The 15424-nt window shown below is 37.8% G+C and overlaps 1 long non-coding RNA gene across 1 annotated transcript in view; it reads left to right on the forward strand.

Moving 5' to 3' along the window:
- The window catches only part of LOC103215794 (uncharacterized), a 35395-nt gene extending 20278 nt beyond the window's left edge, over nt 1-15117 (forward strand). Inside the window, exons 4-8 of the long non-coding RNA XR_012092363.1 lie at nt 114-212; nt 10712-10772; nt 10959-11056; nt 13099-13206; nt 13758-15117. This is a non-coding gene — a long non-coding RNA (uncharacterized lncRNA). The remainder of the gene's footprint in view (nt 1-113; nt 213-10711; nt 10773-10958; nt 11057-13098; nt 13207-13757) is intronic.
- The last annotated feature ends 307 nt before the right edge of the window (nt 15118-15424 follow it).

A 15424-nucleotide genomic window follows, 5' to 3' on the forward strand; every position in this document is an offset into this window, starting at 1 on the left:
TACATTTTTGTTTATTCTCAGTAACACAGAGCAGGTTCTCAACCCTTTTCTGACTTCCACTTAGTTTACCATAAAAACTTTTAGGTGAAGAACATAAACATTTTTCTTTCCAGGTGGTGCTGAACTACAATCAATATTTTCTGCAACTGGCTCCTCTAGGATCTACTGATTTAAATCTAAAAGATGAAGTCAGTAAAGCATCAGAAAAAAAGGTACTAACTTTTATTTTAAAATTATATAATATAAAAAATTGTAATATTTTATTACTGGAACGCTTACTTGAACTTTTAATGGTTTTTTATTTAACATAAAACATATAAAAATTTTTCTTAAAAAGCATAATATTTTTATATCATACATGTTTGGTGAAAATTTATGGCTGGGCGTGGTGGCTCACACCTGTAATCCCAACACTTTGGGAAGCTGAGGCGGGCAGATCACAAGGTCAGGAGATCGAGACCATGGTAAAACCCCATCTCTACTAAAAATACAAAAAATCAGCCGGGCGTGGTGGCAGGTGCCTGTAGTCCCAGCTACTCAGGAGGCTGAGTCAGGAGAATGGCATGAACCTGGGAGATGGAGCTTGCAGTGAGCTGACATTGCACCGCTGCACCCCAGCCTGGGTGACAGAGCGAGACTCCGTCTCAAAAAAAAAAAAAAAAATTATGTGGCATTTTAAACCATGTTTCTAGGCTTCTTTAACAAACTTTTTAGTGGATCTTGCAAATAAAAACCTGTATTGAGTTTTACATACTCAAATGTTTCAATAGGCAGCTGTTTAAACAAGTAAAATTACCAACTTTGTATTAGTGCTTTGTATCCTGTAATTTTTATTACAATTACAATGGTAGATTTAGATTTCAACCGACATCATTTTGTTATATTAGTACTGTGGTCATTGGCAATGGTTGCATGTAATGCAATTGACACCATACCATCAAATTTATGTAATTTTAAGTGCTGATTTATATGGATCTTTCCTCATGAAAAAATAAGGTTTTCCTAAGACTTTTCACCTTTTATGTTACTTACTTATTTGTTTTTTGATTAGCTTTTGAAAACAGTCTTAAAATCAAAGTTTCAAGCTTTATTACAAAGAACATTATCTGAACCATTTGAGAGTAAATTGCTGACACTCTACCATGATTTCTGATTTCTTAGTGGGTATTCCTACAAGTCAGGACATTCTATGTGACTACAATATAATCTTCACAGAAATTTAGCATTAATATATTCTAAGATTTAATTCTTAGATTTTTTGTTTTATTACTTGTCTATAATATTCCTTGTTGCAAAAGATTCCATTCAGATCCATTGATTATATTTATTTTTTATATCTCTAAGACTTTCAATGAGAGCAGTTTCTCAGTCTTTCCTTGATATTTATGACCTTGAATCTTTAGAAGATAAAGTTTAGTAATGCAGAATGTTCTTCAATTGGGTTTTTGTAATGTTTCCTTGTAATTAGTTTTATATCATACTTTTTGAACATGGCTATCACAGAAATGCTCCTGTGATCTTATTGCATCCTATTATTTGACCACAGTTTTGATTTGGCCTGTTACTGGTGATGTTAGATTTTATTATTAATGGTGGTATCTGCTGAATATCTTCTCTGTCATGCTATTTTTTCACTTTTTAATGAATTACTATTTTGTAGAGAGTTCATTTGAGACTATATGAATATCTCTTTCTCATCAAACCTTCAAGCTATTAATTTACTTGTATCAGTATAGATTCATGGTTCATTCTATTTAATAGGTTATAACTTGTTAATTTTTTTTATTATTATACTTTGAGTTCTAGGGTACATGTGCATAACGTGCAGGTTTGTCACATATGTATACTTGTGCCATGTTGGTGTGCTGCACCCATCAACTCGTCAGCACCCATCAACTCGTCATTTACATCAGGTATAACTCCCAGTGCAATCCCTCCCCCCCTCCCCCCTCCCCATGATAGGCCCCGGTGTGTGATGTTCCCCTTCCCGAGTCCAAGTGATCTCATTGTTCAGTTCCCACCTATGAGTGAGAACATGCGGTGTTTGGTTTTCTGTTCTTGTGATAGTTTGCTAAGAATGATGGTTTCCAGCTGCATCCATGTCCCTACAAAGGACACAAACTCATTCTTTTTTATGGCTGCATAGTATTCCATGGTGTATATGTGCCACATTTTCTTAATCCAGTCTGTCACTGATGGACATTTGGGTTGATTCCAAGTCTTTGCTATTGTGAATAGTGCCACAATAAACATACGTGTGCATGTGTCTTTATAGCAGAATGATTTATAATCCTTTGGACCCAGTAATGGGATGGCTGGGTCATATGGTACATCTAGTTCTAGATCCTTGAGGAATCGCCATACTGTTTTCCATAATGGTTGAACTAGTTTACAATCCCACCAATAGTGTACAAGTGTTCCTATTTCTCCACATCCTCTCCAGCACCTGTTGTTTCCTGACTTTTGAATGATCGCCATTCTAACTGGTGTGAGATGGTATCTCCTTGTGGTTTTGATTTGCATTTCTCTGATGGCCAGTGATGATGAGCATTTTTTCATGTGTCTGTTGGCTGTATGAATGTCTTCTTTATTGAAATGTCTGTTCATATCCTTTGCCCACTTTTGGATGGGGTTGTTTGTTTTTTTCTTGTAAATTTGTTTGAGTTCTTTGTAGGTTCTGGATATTAGCCCTTTGTCAGATGAGTAGACTGCAAAAATTTTCTCCCATTCTGTAGGTTGCCTGTTCACTCTGATGGTAGTTTCTTTTGCTGTGCAGAAGCTCTTTAGTTTAATGAGATCCCATTTGTCAATTTTGGCTTTTGCTGCCGTTGCTTTTGGTGTTTTAGACATGAAGTCTTTGCCCATGCCTATGTCCTGAATGGTACTACCTAGGTTTTCCTCTAGGATTTTTATGGTATTAGGTCTAACATTTCAGTCTCTAATCCATCTTGAATTAATTTTCGTATAAGGAGTAAGGAAAGGATCCAGTTTCAGCTTTCTACTTATGGCTAGCCAATTTTCCCAGCACCATTTATTACATAGGGAATCCTTTCCCCATTTCTTGTTTCTCTCAGGTTTGTCAAAGATCAGATGGCTGTAGATGTGTGGTATTATAGGAAACTTGTTAATATTTTTCAAAACTTTTTCTTTGGAGAAATGTTCAACTTTTTCATATAAAAAAGTCATGACTTTACATCATTGGAGCACTTGTGGCATCAATAGTGGCACTTCACATGTTTTGAGGTTCGTGGCATTGCAAAAAGAATAATGGAAAACAGACAAGAACCATGAGAAATTACCTTTTACTGTACGACACATTTTCCTAGGTAAACGAATTGCTCCTGTGGAGACGATTATCATCACATGGTGTTTTGAGCTGATACTCCCAACACTTGAGCTCACTGCAGTAGTACCAGGTGGTCATAAACTTACTACAGTAGTACAATACATACTAAAGTTAACTTTGTGCAGTTATAATTTAATGCTGCATTTTTATGCTTGTTTACATTTCTCTTAGTTGAAGCTGGTATCATGTTCTTTATATGCATACATTTTGATAAATTTTCACTTTTTATAATTGATTTTGTACATTTCATGGTAGCAATGATAACATAGACTAGTAATTGTATAAATATTTTTGTTTGCTATTTCTGTTATTTGGTTCATCTGCAGGTTTTTACAAATTGCCATTAATTTCCAAATTGTTTCATATTTCTTGAAAAATATCTGCTAACAAGAGCATCCATGCAGTTCACACCATGTCATTTAAGGGTCAATTGCATCTGTAACTCCCATCTCTGATAGTAACCTGGCTCCCTTCATGCTTAGTATATAGTAAGTCCTTACTTAATGTGGTCAATAGGTCTTGGAATTGAGCTTGAGTGAAATACGTATAATAAAACCACTTTCACCATAGGCTAACTGATATAAATAAGAGTGACATTCCTATGATATATTTCTGGGCCCAGAAACATCACCGAACTTCTAAATAAGGACCCAAAACACTTCTAACAAACATTAAACATTGAAATCAATGTGAGCTTTACATAGCTTTACATAGCTCACATTGATTTCAATGTTTAATGTTTGTTAGAAAACTTTTTCTAAAGATTAATAAAAATAAGTAAGATATTTTTTACTCAAATTTCTGGTGAACCACTGAGTGATGGCAGTTGTAGTGGTGGTGGGTTGCATCAAGCAATCAATGTCAGCAGATTTCAGATTGTAAGGAGCACCACTTACCATTATGCAGTTCAGAAACAGGAACAAGTATGTCAGCCTCACAGAGTGCTTTTGTATGGCATCATTGTCAACAAGAGCACTTTTGTGATTATCGTAGTTCTCACAGATTTTTATTTTACAGTAATTTGCATTCATTCACTTGATCCTTTTCCAACCTGCTTGTTCCAGTTCGGGTTTGCAGATGGCAGGAGCTTCTCCTGGCAGTTTTGGGTGCCAGGAGGGAACCCTATTATTATAGAGTTTCTTTGTCAATGGTGCTCAGTGATTTAATCTAAATGATAAGTGTTTGAAAAGGATTAATTGTCCTACATCAAACTTGTAAGCAATGTCATGTACATAATGACATTGCACACTCACTCACACACACATCCACTGTTGGTTAGACTGGCATCATGTAGACACATCAGTTAATCTCATCTACTGAGCTTTGGGATGTAGGACAAAAACAGAGTCCCTGAAGAAACCCCACACAGACATGATGAGAACATTTAAACGCCTCACGGACAGGGACCTCAGATGAGATTTGTTTTTCATCAATGTTATAATGAAATGCCATTATTCAAGGACCTGCTGTACTCACTTATTTGTTCAGTACCCTTCTGTGTGAACAGTCTCTTGTGTCTCTGTCCTTAGGCGAGTCCTCACTCCCTCTGGGACTTCAACATCCTTCATCAGGTTGCCTCTGCTGCTTTCCCTCTGTCTTCACCCCTGTCTTTCTCAGATGTTTTGTGCCAAGCTGCCCTTTTAGGCAGAATTTTTTTTCTGCTCAGGTGCTGAAAACCAATGCTAGGCTGTCCATCTCCATCCCTGCATGGATTCCTCCTGACTCTATTTAGTTTTTGACATTTTATTATATTTCACCCACCATTCAGGGGTGCTCTCAATTGATTCTTTTCTTTTTTTTTTTCATTATACTTTAAGTTCTAGGGTACACGTGCACATGTTACATATGTATACATGTGCCATGTTGGTGTGCTACACCCATTAACTCGTCATTTACATTAGGTGTATCTCCTAATACTATCCCTCCTCCCTTCCCCAACCCCACGACAGGCCCCAGTGTGTGATGTTCCCCTTCCTGTGTCCAAGTGTTCTCATTATTCAATTCCCACCTTTGAGTGAGAACATGCAGTGTTTGGTTTTTCTCCTTGCAATAGTTTGCTGAGAATGATGGTTTCCAGCTCCATCCATGTCCCTACAAAGGACATGAACTCATCTTTTTAATGGCTGCATAGTATTCCATGGTGGGTGTATATGTGCCACATTTTCTTATTCCATTCTATCATTGATGGACATTTGGGTTGTTTCCAAGTCTTTGCTATTGTGAATAGTGCCGCAATAAACATATGTGTACATGTGTCTTTATTGCAGCATGATTTATAATCCTTTGGGTATATACCCAGTAATGGGATGGCTCTTACTTAAGGTCAGAGTTGATGGTCAAAAAATGTGTACATGTTGTCTATTTACCAATGTGATGAGTCCTGGGGTCTGTAGGTAGAGCTTATATGATAAAAGAGCATAGTTTAGTAAGTTCAAGAGAATCTTCTCCAAGGAAGTGATATTGAAGTTATTGAAAGATAAGTAGGGGATGGCTATACAGGTCAGGGAGGTGTGAGGAAGGATTCAGAGAAGGAGCATTCATGGCCAGGATCAAGCAGAGGCATAGGACTTGAGTTGCTGTGGCTATGCGAAGTGTGGCTATGCGAAGTGTTTTAGTGGGGATGGGGATGGGGATGCCTGAACGTGACTCTTCTTTGCCAGACTGTGATGAGGAGTTCGGGACACTGGGCACCCTGATCCTGGCCAGTAAATATGGTAACCTTCTACTGTGATCTGAATGTTTGTGCCCCCATACCCCTATATTTTATATGCTGAAACCCAAAATCATAAAGTGATAATATTAAGAGATGGGGCCTCTGGGAGGTGATTAGGTTTTGAGGGCAAACCCCTCACAAATGGTGGGATTAGTGATTAGTGTCCTTATAGAAGGGACTCCAGAGAGCTCATTGCCCCCTGCGCCATGTGAGATACAGTAAGAAGACACCATCTATGAGGAGCTAGTTCTTTTAATTGTGATGTTAGGGGGTCAATTTTAGATCTTTCCAGCTTTCTGTTGTGGGAATTTAGTGCTGTAAGTTTCCCTCTTAACATTGCTTTAGCCATGTCCCAGAGATTCTGGTACATTGTCTCTTTGTTCTCATTGGTTTCAAAAAACTTCATTATTTCTGCCTTAATTTCATTATTTACCCAGTGGTAATTCAGGAACAGGTTGTTCAATTTCCATGTAATTTTGTGGTTTTGAGTGAGTTTCTTAATCCTGAGATCTAATTTGTACATATACAAATTAGAGTACACCATGGAATACTATGCAGTCATATAAAAGAATGAGCTCATGTCCTTTGCAGGGACATGGATGAAACTGGAAGCCATCATTCTCAGCAAACTAACACAGGAACAGAAAACCAAACCCTGCATGTTCTCCCTCATAAATGGGAGTTGAACAGTGAGAACACATGGACACAGGGAGGGAACCATCACACACCGTGGCTTGTCAGGGATTGGAGGGGAAGGGAAGGGAGAGGATTATGACAAATACCTAATGCATGTGGGACTTAAAAGCCAGATGACGGGTTAATAGGTGCAGCAAATCATCATGGCACATGTATACCTATGTGGCAAACCTGCACGTTCTGCACATGTATCCCAGAACTTAAAGTAAAAATTTAAAAAAGGATATACATATCATATGCATAAAAAAGATACAAAATGCTTATGAACAGAAAGATTCTATATTGTAAATAAGTCATTTATATTTATTAAATAATGGTTGAATGAAATCCTACTCAAAATCCTATCAGGTAATTTGAAAATTGACAAGCTAATTTTAAATGTATTTGAAAATGTAAAAGACCGAGAAGAATCAAGAAAGTTCTGAAGAAGAGCAGAGCTCAAGAATGTATACCATCAGGTGTTTCAATCTTTATTACAATTAAAATAAGATGATATTAGCAGAAGGACATATAAATAAAGAAACCAGAAACAAATTCATATTTATACTATCCCCTGATTTATGACAAAGGTGAAACTGCAGTGTAGTGAGGCCACAATAATCTTTTCAATAAATGTTAGTAGATCACTTGGATATCATTATGGGGGAATAAAAGAATTTGACCCCTATCTTACATCATAAACAAAGGTCAGTATAGGTGGGTTATAAAGCTAAATGTGAAAGGTTAAAAATTTTTTTATAAAGCTTCTGTAACAGCCGGGAGCAGTGGCTCATGCCTGTAATCCCAGCACTTTGGGAGGCCGAGGCGGGCGGATCACGAGGTCAGGAGATTGAGACCATCCTGGCTAACAAGGTGAAACCCCTACTCTACTAAAAATATAAAAAATTAGCTGGGCGTGGTGGCAGGTGCCTATAGTCCCAGCTACTCGGGAGGCTAAGGCGGGAGAATTGCTTGAACTCGGGATGAGGAGGTTGCAGTGAGCCGAGATCATGCCAGTGCACCCCAGCCTGGATTACAAAGTGAGACTCCATCTCAAAAAACAAACAAACAAACAAGCAACAACAAAAAACAAAGTTTCTATAGCATAAGAGAATATCTTTATGACACTGAGGTTGACAAAAATTTCTTGAAGCATTAATTATACAGGAAAAGTCTGATAAATTGGACTACATTAAAATTAAGAACTTTGTGTTAAGAAAGTCACCATTAAGAGAAAGAAAAGGCAAGTTAAAGTGGGAGAAGATATCGGCAATGTTTATGTCCAATCAAAAACTTATATCCAAAATATATGAAAAACGCCTATAAATCAGTTACAGAATATATTGAAAGAGCCAATTAAGCATCAGAAAATGTCTTCATCAAGGGCATGCAACTTAAAGTGACAATGGGATACCATGACACACAGACCAGTCTGGTCAAAATAAAAAATACAGACACTGTCAAGTGACTGCAAAGATATGGAGCAACTAGAACTGGAAAAGGTAAAATAGCACAACCACTTCAAAAAATTCTTAGGCAGCATTTGATGAAGTTAATATATACATATTTTAAGACCCAATTTCATACTTGTTATATACCCGACAGAAATGAATACAAGTGTGTTCCAAAAGACATATAAGAATGTTCATAGCAGCAGCATTTGTCATAGTCAAGAGCTGGAAGCAACCCAGTTGTGCATCAGTGGTAGAATGGATGACTACATTGTAGTGTATTCTTACAATAAAATACTATAGAGCAATGAAAATAAACAAACTATGGCTATGTTCAACAACATGGATAAATCTTACCAACAATGTTAGACAAATGAAGCCAAACCAAAAAATACACATATTCTATGAATCCATATATGCAAAGTTCACAATAGGTGATAGTGGCTACTGTTTTGGGAAGTAGTGAGGAAAGGACTAAGAGAGTACTGCAGAGGGGGCTCTGTGTGTTTGTAATTTCTATTTCCCAGTGCAGGTGTGGTTTACATGAGCATGTTCACTTTGTGGAAATTCATTGAGCTGTAACTAAATATATGGAATTATTTATGAATGACATGATATATAATTCAATGGGAACTTGGGAGGATAGGGAGGAGGTGGGGGAGCTAAAGAGACGTGAGTGGCCAAATGCTTACAATTGTTATTGTTGGGTTATGTATACTTGGGAATTTGTTGTACTATCCTTGCCATTTTGTGTATGTTTGAAGTTTTCCATTATAAAAAGGACAAAAAAAAGACAGAGAAAACTAAAAAACAAAACAAAAAAAAAGTATTGTGCTTGTTACTAAAACCAATCTTAAGGCCAGTTACTAAAATGTAAACTCCTACAACTTTGAATAGCTATTTGCTAATACATTGATTTGCTGCATTCTTGGGATTAGCTTAGCCTGTCCATTCCTTTTTTAACTTGCTCCCTTCCTTCCCTTTTAATAAAGTCCTGCCTAAGCTCTAGGCTCTATTTTCCACCTCTCCCCTAAGATTAGGGATTGTTCCATTTTAAGTCAGTGGCCTTATCTCTCCCTGTTCTCCTAGTGTAACTCTTACCTTACCTAGCAGCAGGCCCTCTGTATTAGGGCAGCCCATGATATTGCTTTAATGATTAATCTTCCCTTATCCACAAACTTAACTGTTGAGAAGCAGGAGAAAGTGTGTGCCCAGGAGCTGGATTCAGAGACCCATGGTTACCCAATTCTACTTATGATTCCATTCATTACACTGTTTTAGGAAAATAAACAGATCTTGATGTTTGCATAAGAGTTGATTCTTCAACAAGCAAATGGGAAAATTGGCAGGCCCAGATATGTGCGTATAGCTGCTATTGGTTGGAAATTTGAACACAAAAATCTTTATCTACCCAGCCTGTGAGCTACAAATCTGGACTGAGTATAAAAAAGAATAAAACTAAATACCACATGTTCTCACTTATAAGTGGAAGCTAAACATTGAGTACACATGAACTTATAGATGGGAACAATAGACACTGGGGAACAGGAGAAGAGAAGGAGAGAGAAAAGGGTTGAAAAACTACCAATTGTGTGCTGTGCTCACTACCTGGATGATGGATTTATTTGTACTCCAGCCTTAACATTACACAATATATCTTTATAACAAACTTGTACTTGTACCCCCAAATTTAAAATAAAAGTTGGAAAAAAAAAAGAATAAAAAGTGGCTGGCTATGTAACACAAAGATACTGTGGCTTGTCTTAAAAATAGGCTCTGACCCCTGAGGATAAAAATCAGACTTCTCCATGCGGGTCTAGTTGACATGATTAGACAACTCTACTAGAGTTCTGCCTTAGTGGTTGTCATATACATTGTCATAGACATCCTTGAAAAGAAAAAACAAGACAAGAGAGGAAAACTGAAGCTTCAAAATCCTTCCTGTATTTTCTAAACATCTCTCATTGGATTGCTTGCGTTCCTCCAACTGATAGATTCCAGAAGCTCATATAGTTACAAATAAGAACATGAGTGGTAAATATCCCCCCAAATTATTTCAGAACTCAGTCATTATAAATTGATTTTATATTCATATAGTTATCTTTTTATTGATCCATAATTCAAATTTAGCAAAAAATTAAAGATGAATCATAAATGAACACTTGGAAAAAGGTTCAATGTTGGCATTTTATCAAAATAGGTTAATAATTTCTTATTCCTTTCTCATAAAAAACTGGATAAATAGAAATTTTAATCTTCATAAAAATGGAAATTCCAATGCAGATCAAGTATTTGGTTGTTTGGTTTGTTGAAAGCTTGACTTTGTTCACTTCATTTAGACAGACTATAAGATGAAAAACTTTAACACTAGAAACAAAATTTAGCATTAGAATCACAGAGAATGGGATTTTGAAATGCCTCTGTAAGTTTATGGATGTTCCTAAAGTTCCATGTTTAATATTTTGAATAAAATAGGTGGCCATGCTCAGGATCTAGGAAGTTAATAGTAGCCTCTTTCTTTTTCAGATACGTGTTGACCAGTGGTCCTGCCACTGCCTATCTATTTGTTGAAAATATTGTTTACACAGTAAGTTTATCTCTGTTTGCTAAGCCATTCTTAAGTAGCTCATGTGTGACTTGTACTTCTTTCTCTAAACCCTATATATACGACCTCCCTTGTTATTATTCCTTATTTTAACTCCTCAAAATATATTTGATAGATCCTTTAAAGGCCTGAATGGTTATGAAATACAAAGTCAAAGTTTCTTGACAGGTGATTAGCAGATTTCCCCGTTCTTCAAATGGCCATTTCACATCTACCTGCAAAGGAGAGCAACACTCAGAATGGTGGTGTTTCTCAAATCATCCAAGGTAACAGAAAGTCTTTCTCTACTATTTATGAGAAGGCCCATCACTAGATTGAAAGCTCTTCTGGAAGTGTCTAGAATTGTTTCTCTATTCAGTATAGACATTTTCATGCTATGATTTATTTCTAAGCCTAGGGGAAACAATAAACAACATCTGGTTATCTTATTTCAAATTTGATATGTATAAATTGTGGATTGATCTTTATTGGAGCAAATTTGCAATCCAAATTCTCTTGGTGATTTATTTGCTTGGCACCTAATACACCTCTAAGCTTACAACAGTCATCTCATTTCAAATGTAAAGCCCCATTTTAAAAACAAAAACCATATACATACCCAAATATATAGAAAATAAAGAAAGACTAAAAAAATTTAATTTCCATAATTTTATCAAGAGACAGTCACTACTAATGCTTTGCTGGGGATCCTTCCAGACATTGTTCTATGTCTGTGTGTGTGTGTATTTTTAAATAAGATGATGCATTACAGAACACAAGGCTTTATTATTAAAAAAAGATTAGACACAATTTCTATGCCTTAAAATATAATTTAACACAATTATTGTTTATGATTATAGATTATTAAGTTTTATAGATGTTCCATCATTTATTTCAGCAGTCTCCTATTTTAGACATTTTCATTATTTCCAACATTTAAAGATTATATCTAAATCTTTATTTTTGTCTCTCATGAAGTATCATGACCTGCCTGATGTTTAAATGCTCTGCTAAAAAAAATGAGTATGAGGTGATAAGTCAATGTGGAATAGGTAATCTCCTAAGATAGCAGTCCCCAACTTTTTTGGCATCAGGGACTGGTTTCATGGAAGATAATTATTCCATGGACAAGAGGACTTCCGGGAGTCTCCTAGGAGCTGGTTTCCGGATGCTTCTAGAACGTTACATTTATTATGTACTTTATTTCTTTTATATGTTACATTGTAATATATAAGAAAATAATTATATACCATAATACAGAATCAGTGGGAGTCCTGAGCTTGTTTTTCTACAACTAGATAGTCCCATCTGGGGGTAATGGGAGACAGTGAGAGATCATCAGGCATTAAATTTTCAGAAAGAACATGCAACCTAGGTCCTTTGCATGCACAGTTCTCAATAGGGTTCATGCTTCTATGAGAATCTAGTGCCCCTGCTGATCTGACAGAAGGCAGAACTTCAGGTGGGAATGCCAGTGATAGGAAATGGCTATAAATACAGATGTAGCTTTGCTTGCGCACCTGTTGTGCACTTCCTGCTGTGCAGCCTGGTTCCTAACAGGTCATGGTCTGCTACCAGTCCATGGCCTGTGTTGTGGGATGGGGCCCACTGCCCTAAGAGACAGTGGCAATTAATCCAGGTTAAATGTGATGATGTCTTTAGCCTAGGATGTTAGAGGAGGAGGCAGTGAGAAGTGGTCAGAGCCTGGATTTATTTTATCTTTTTAAAAGCTAAGAGAACTTGCATATAGATTAGATTGTGTGTTGTGGAAGAAAGAAAGAAGTCAAGGGTCATCATATTAAGAGGACAAAGGAGGAAAAATGAACAACTCAGTAGATGCTTAAAGAAACACTGTTAAGAGGCAATATCCATTCCAGATTTAAAAAAAAAATTCTTTGCAAATTGAACAGAACAATTGAAGTCCCAAAATGATCAATAAAAACATCTTACTGATTTTGTCCATTCAGCCACTCTCTTACCAGATTAATGAATCCTTGTTGTATACAGCCTTAGGTTGGAGCAAACACTTGCCATGAATTGAGAGGAACCCGCGTCACTATGGTATAAATCTTAAGAGAAAGGCCAGCCATGACAGCAAAAGCATGTTCATCTTCAGAGTACTTTGGGGACACTCATAACTTCAAGTCATTGTTAAAAATTCTGAGACAAGGGAATTAGGAAGATTGACCTCCCCAGTAAGCTATGAGTCATGAGAATCTTTCCATAAGGAGAGCTAGCTAGGATGCAGGCATTCTGTGGCAGGTGGAGTTCGGGTGAATCTGCCAGTCCAGCCGAGAAGCCGTGTCTAAGTGACTGTTTTCCTCTGCAGTTCAGTCATCTGACTGTCTGGGGAAGCACACTGACTGGTCTGGTGTTCTTTGGCATCTACTTAACCATCTGGTCCCCCATTCTTATTGCACTAAATATGAGAGGACAGGTAAGTATGCCAGATTGGAAGTTTGCCTTCTGTGTCTTGTGATAACAGTGTTTCTCCATGTGTAGGCAAGCAGGCTCTCTGTGTTTTGCAACTGTATTGAGGTTCAGTAGAGGCTGGTGCTACCTGTTTCTATCAGGATCTATCAGGAGGTAAACCAAATTAAAGAATCTGGAAGATGTCATCTAGTCCACAGAAATGGCATTTTAAATTTAAAGTATTATAAAAAGTCAACCTAAACCCCCTTACTTACCTGGCATGTCCACATTTTCATAATAAATTATGTGTTAATTGCACATCATACTGATATGTACACTTTATGGCCCTTTGGAAACTGGAGCTATTTTGAGTTATTCATAATCCAGTGATTATATTGGTTACAGTTTTGATGTTGTACTCTGATTAGTAGTTATCCTCTGTTGAGTCATCTGTGGAAGTTAAATCTAACAGCTCTATGAACCAGTATCTCTTTGAACTAGAGAGGCTGAGATTAAAGGTCTTTATACTCACTTGAATGTCTTTTTATTTTTTTCTTTTATACTACCTTTTTCTAGTGCATGAGATTGAGCCATCAACTGTGACAAACTGGATCATGGAATCTCACAGTATCAAGTTTGGATAGAAAGGAGCTTGGCAGTCTTGTGGTCCACACCTCCTCAATTGACCAAGGAAGCTGTGCAAGCACAGGTCTCCAGGTTCATCCCAGAGACCCCACCCTGGGGTTGCCCACAGCAATCCTGTCCTTAGACCCCCAAAACAGGCTGCTGGGCCCTATGTTTTAGGGACCTCTGCACTGGCCCTCCTTCGCTGGGTGTATTTCTCTGCACAGAGTGAAAAGCTGTGATGCACACAGCCCCTTCTAGTGTGTTCTCTGGGCTCCCAGGAACCCAGGCCTCTTTCTCAAACAGCCAAATGCCCATTACCAAGGCCTGCTTGGGCCTCCTTCCAGATGCAGGCCAGATTGCACAACCCTAGGTCCAAGGGGCAACTGTTTGCAAGGGGTGTGCACTGAGTAGATTGATGTTTGCACTGGTGTTTCCACCCACGTTTAAAGGAGGATGTTCATGCTGGGGCACAGAACCCAGTGGAAAGGGAAGAACAGTGGGTCAGACTTTAATTGGTGTTTCCCACCCAGGAATACATATTTTAGGGGCAGGTCTGTGCATGGCACAGCTGTCTGCTATCTCTGCCTCACTTACTCTGCAGAAGTAAATGAAACCCCTGGGTTGACTGCAGTCTAGACTGTGTCCAACAGCTGTTTTTTGTGAGGTAGCCCTTAGTAGTGTTGCTTGCCTTTTGACCTGGTGGCTCAATTGGCTAATATCCCAGGGTGCAGAGGACCTCCACTGAGGGTGCTAAGTGGGATGGACCTGTCCTGCACGAGTGGGTGTGCTTGCCCTCTAATGCATTTTTGCTTTTTGTAAGAAAAGAGGACAAATGTCTAATGTGCTTTTCAGTTCTTTTCCAAATTCAGACAATAGAGGAAATTAGAGGAAATTGAATAAACCCAGAAGATTGTTGTGTAGCAAAATGAGCATTTCCAACAAAGAAACTGTGTGTGTTTAAAGAAAGCAACTCTATTTTAAAGCAGTATGATTGAGCCCCACAAAACAAAGTGTCGGCTATAAGACAACAATCTTTTGGTAAGGTATTGGGGCTTAGAATATCTGTTTTGTGCTCTCTTCCTTCTGGTTCAGGGTTGATCTGCTATGATAAATATTTTATTTGGGGGATTTTTTGGTACTGGACAATAAACAGGGCCACAGCTGATTGCCACAGACAATTTTCTAATTTAGAGGACAGTGACAGCTGACAGGATGGGTCACTTGGTTTGTGATTGGCAAACTAAGCCCATTTGTCGAGGTTTCTAGGTTAGTGAATGCTCAGAAATGAAGGGTATTCTAGAAAAAACTGCTTTTTATAGGCCCAGCACGCTTCCGCTGCACAACTCTGCTATCAAAAAAAAGACTTTTTTTTTTTTTTTTTTTTTTTTTTTTTTTTAGACAGAGTCTTCCTCTGTTGCCCAGACTAGAATGCAGTAGCAAGATCTCTGCTCACTGCAACCTCCACCTTCCATTTTATGCATGCTTTTCTCAATGCTTTTGACTTTAGTAGTGGTAGAGGGAATGCCATGTTACTTGACCTCTGTACAAAAGTCAGGAGGCTTGGCAGGGTTTACGCCCCAGGCAGTTAACCTTTCGCAAATCCCTTTACCTGCATT

This window comes from Chlorocebus sabaeus, unplaced genomic scaffold (assembly GCF_047675955.1).
Source record: "Chlorocebus sabaeus isolate Y175 unplaced genomic scaffold, mChlSab1.0.hap1 unalloc_scaffold_285, whole genome shotgun sequence".
NCBI classification, from domain to species: Eukaryota; Metazoa; Chordata; class Mammalia; order Primates; family Cercopithecidae; genus Chlorocebus; species Chlorocebus sabaeus.